This window comes from Quercus robur, chromosome 1, assembly GCF_932294415.1.
Source record: "Quercus robur chromosome 1, dhQueRobu3.1, whole genome shotgun sequence".
NCBI lineage: Eukaryota > Viridiplantae > Streptophyta > Magnoliopsida > Fagales > Fagaceae > Quercus > Quercus robur.
This window is the reverse complement of record NC_065534.1, coordinates 54,511,171-54,515,898: the sequence shown is the minus strand read 5'-3', so window position 1 is coordinate 54,515,898 and position 4,728 is coordinate 54,511,171. Positions and strand designations below refer to the sequence as shown.

The following is a 4,728-nucleotide window of genomic DNA, read 5'->3' as shown; positions in this document are numbered from 1 at the left end:
TCTTCTTTTGTTCTTCCTGTTCCCCCTCTTCACTTTCGGTTTCGAGATGGGAAGGCCCAACAGGATTTCCTTGAGAACTTTTAGAAACATGGCGTTCATTCGGAGTGCCATGTTGTTCCGTCGGACTTTTCCGACACTCCTCTCCCTATGGTCATTCGTACTTGGGGCTGGGAATCTCTTTGTGAGATACCCTTGAGGTGTCTCGTCGTGTTTATAGAGGAGTTTTACTCTAACATACACAGCATCGATACCTCTGTATCTCGTTTTGCCACAACATTTCAAGGTACACGTATTGTAGTTACCTCGGATCTTATATTTGAGGTACTACATGTTTCGAGGGTTACACATCCTAACTACCCCGGTTGTCAGCATCTTCGGACTGTGTCCAAAGACGAGCTTCTGTCTCACTTCTATAAGACACCTTCCACATGGGGTGGGAAGCAAAACACCCCATGCTCGGGCTTTGCAAAAGGTCCGAGATTCCTAAACATGGTGATGACATTTGTTCTTACTGCACAGTCTCACTATAACTCTATCACAGAGCCTTGTGCTTGATTTCTTTTGTCCTTCCTTAAAGATCTTTCTGTAGACTTCCCCTCTCACTTCATCACTTCTGTCCTTGATATTTATCAAGATACGATGACCTGTGATAAGCTCATCTTTCCTTCAGCTATCACGTGGATCCTTCGCCACTTTTCTATCCTTATTCCTAATTCTCGTTACTTCACCACCATGGGTGCCATCGACGCCAATTCTGTTCGACGGGTGGCCATGTGTTGAGTCTATGGGTCCTGTAGCTTCAGCTATTCCTTCCTCTTCTCCTTCTTCCTCGGCTAGTGATGTGACCCTCGAGGCTATCATGGCACAGATTCAGTGCATGGATGCTCGCCTTGACACTCTCAGTGATGAGTTGTGTTAGGTGAACACCCATGTCGGTCGTATTGCATGACGATGGGCTCGCCTTGGTGGTTTCGTCACTTCTCCCTCTCCTTCTCCAGAGGCTTCGGCAGATGAGGATTGTAATACCCTGCATACTTTTATTTGAGGTTATTATTATTTTATTTATTTTAAAGATAATTGATGGGCCATAGGTATTCTTTTTATTAGTAATTGCAGCCCACTAACCCACAAAGCCCACATCTCTAATACAAACTACAGGGTAGAGGAAGAGATAATCAAGGTTTTCATAGGAAGGGTTTTATCAAAGAGGCTAAGAGGTATTTTTTCCTTGGAGTTAATTGAAGAGGCAGCTGATTGTTTCAGGTATGATTTTTCATCCATTAGAAACAAAGAATTAAAGGTTTAGAATTTTATCTTGGTATTGTTAGTGGTGTGTAGATTGTTAAAAGGGGTATTTTCCTAGAATACGATTTACATCAATGAGTTAGTTGCCTACGGTTTGTATTCAAGAACAAAAGCCATGGTTTTAAATCTAAATTCATGTGGATGGCTTTTTACTTTTTCATTAGGATAGATATATATTAAATCCAAAGCTTGCCGCACCATGTATTCATGAACGAAGGTTATATATATAGGCGTTAGTCACGAAGAGATCCGATTGTTGTACTCCTAAGTTTATGGTAGTTTTGTATATAATATTTGGTTACCTGTTGAAATCGTGGACCTTGGGTCTAACAAAGTATGATATTTATATATATATATATATATATATTTAAATCTTTAATAGTCATCAGTACATGGTCTCATTAAGTTGCCTACAGACTTGAAGATTATAACTTTTAATTTTAAAGGTGGCTCTATATCCTTACGCTTTCTATGGGAATGTTAAATCTAAGGTCTAGAATATTTCGGCTATTGCTCCTCTAATGGTAATACGAGATTTGACCCAATGCAAGGAAGCATTATTGGCCTAGAATATCAATTGTGGTCATAGAGTTTTGTTCGAACTTCTTTAGTACATATTAGTTTTGAGGATATATTGTTGCAGTGGGACTTTGATAAGGAATAATAAATTGCTTAATTCAATGGTATATATGAAAGTAGTTTTCATACCTAATTTCTGTAGGACAGTAGGAAAGAAAAGGTTTGTAAGGATTAGATTTCATGCTTACTGATTAAAGCATTCTTTTGTTTAGAGCTTACGGAGGATTAAAGTGTTCAACTGTGTTCAGAAGTATTAGCAAGAGAGGTAAGTAATTATGCATAATATGCACAAGTTTTATTCTTTAGGTTCTTAGAAGTCAAAAGTTTTCAAAAGTTATGTTTTTAAAGCTTACGTTTTCTAAAGTTTATTGAAAGCATTATTTTTACATTATTGAAAGAGAAACTTCGACTTTTAGACAATGTTTTAAAGAGAGACTTCGAATTTGAAATAATGTTTTGAATTTCCAAATCTCATTTAAAATATGATTTCTAAACTAAACTATTTTCCGAGAATAATTGAGTTTCAAAGTAAGTTTTCTAAAAAGGTTCTTGTTCTTTAAATTTGATTAAAACCAAGTGATTTTAGTCATATTCCTATTTTCAAATGGTATTTGAAATGTTTCTTTTAGCAAAATTAATTTTCATATTTACTCAAGAATTGTAATATATTTACATAAACTCCTCAGTCACTATTCGTTTCCCAAGAGAGTCAAGCATCCTTTGATTTATATTCTATTCAATATTGTGATCTTTGATATGCTTCTATATTTGAAAAGAAATTGTTAATATCAAGTTAATTATTTTATTTTGTATAAACTTTGCTTCGTGTTATGTGACTTAAAATAACTGTTTTTAGAATTGATCAGATATATCAGATATGTGTGTAAATCCGCTCACAGGATTGTATGTGAGAATATGTGTTGATCCCTCACCAACAGGGGTTAGATGTTGGTATCCGCTCACAGGATTGTATGTGAGAATATGTGATGTGTATATGTGACACTGTGCTTTGATCAATTATCCGTATGTGTTTTCGAATAACTTTAAGATTTGATCATATACATGTGTTTAGTGGTTCTTTATATGTTTGGAAAATTATATCGAATATTTTGAGTGAAATTGTGAAATCAAACTCGTGCTTTGCTTGACTCTATTCTGTTGTATATTGTGTATAATTACTTACTAGATGTGTGGCTCACCCCATCAATTACTATTTTTTTCAGATTAAAGTATAGTTGGAAACATAGAACCTTTGGGGTTGTTTTGTAAGGTGCAAGGTAGAGCATGGAAGCTGTAGGCAACTTCAGTATGCATTGAGGACTTATAGAATTTTAGCTACCTTATTTTGTAATTCCTGTTTTGTGGAGATTATTTCCCATTTGTGGAGTTTAGACTCTTTTTTGTAAGAGGTTTTTAACAGTATTATTTTTGGAGGATTGATTTATTTTGGATTAATTATGTTTATGGATTTGTATAAGTTTAGCTGGTTGTCATGCATCTAAATTCATTTTCTATGGATTTGGGTCGTGACAAGGATGGTGAGGATAGTGATGATGGTGATGATGCGGATACTAGCTCTTCTAGTGATGATGAGATGATGACCTTTTGGTGACTCACCCTTTGTCATTCGTGACAAAAAGGGGGAGTAGTTTTGGGATGAGAGTAGTCTTGTATTTAGGGGGAGAGTTAGTATAGGATTTTTTTGTTAGGGGGAATGTTTATATTCTTAAAGGATGTAGTGAGGATTTTATGTACTTCTCTTTTCTTTTCTTTTTGGTTACATTATCCTTTTGTACACTGGTCTTGTGACTATTTATTTATGACATACATTGTATTTATATATATATATATATATATATATACGATGATGTATGTTTCTTCACCTATCTCTTCATATGTTGTTTCTTTTCTCTCTTTATACATATGTTTTTTTTTTATGTATGCAATCTTTATTTCTGTTTTACACTAAGATGCCTTGATGAGTTTTGATTAAAGTGTTTCAGAAAGACAGGTTGTGAAAATCTATCATGCCATGAACTCTCTTCTTGCAAAATTTTTCAAGAGTTTGTGTTAGGATTAGATTTTTTTTGTATTCCAACAAGTGATTTATGAGTTTAGTGATTTAAGACTTCTCTCATGATTCATTTGTTTGTTGTGGTTTTGTCACGGATTGCCAAAGGGGGAGATTGTTTGGACAAATATGGAAAGTGTTAGAAACATATGTGATGTAAATTGGTTAATCCTTTGACAAAACGCACTTTACTTGTAATTGGGTAGATCTAGGATGAGTTTAATATTTCAAGAAACAAGTGTTCAAGTTTAGTATTGAAGCCATGCAAGTCTAATCAAGAAACAAGTGAAAAAGTGTTATTTATTAAAGCTCAACAGATATCTTGACAGAATCATATCTACCGAGAATTAATGTTGAAGCTCGACAAAAGCTGTTGTAAGGTTGAATTTATTCAACCATCTAATTGGCTTTATTCCGTGCCAAATTTGCTTGTAATTCAGCATTTAGTAACCCTGTATTTAGGTGGGATTGTTGTAAGGGTAGTGAGTGAGATAGAGTGAAGATTGCTCAAGAGTGTGCAAGAAAACAGAGTGTCGCGGCTGGGACTCGCGGGTGGACTCGCGGCTTCAACCCGCCAGAAACTGCACACGTGCCAAGCATGCTGGAAGATGAACAGTCATGCTAGCTGGAGCACTACAGGACAAAACAGGACAACTGGCCATACGGTTAACTCGCGACTGGATCTCGCGACTTGGTCAAGCCGCGAGGTCAAGCCGCGAGCCACCCCTGTTTTGGAAAAACCTGACGTTTCGCATTCCTCTCCACTCCAGTAT

The 4,728-nt window shown here is 35.9% G+C and overlaps 1 long non-coding RNA gene across 1 annotated transcript; it reads left to right on the top strand.

Moving 5' to 3' along the window:
- Positions 1-1,021: 1,021 nt before the first annotated feature.
- Positions 1,022-3,411, top strand: LOC126691941 (uncharacterized). The gene is made up of 3 exons (XR_007644905.1): positions 1,022-1,263; positions 2,097-2,149; positions 3,108-3,411. It is a non-coding gene; the product is annotated as an uncharacterized LOC126691941 (long non-coding RNA).
- Positions 3,412-4,728: the final 1,317 nt, after the last annotated feature.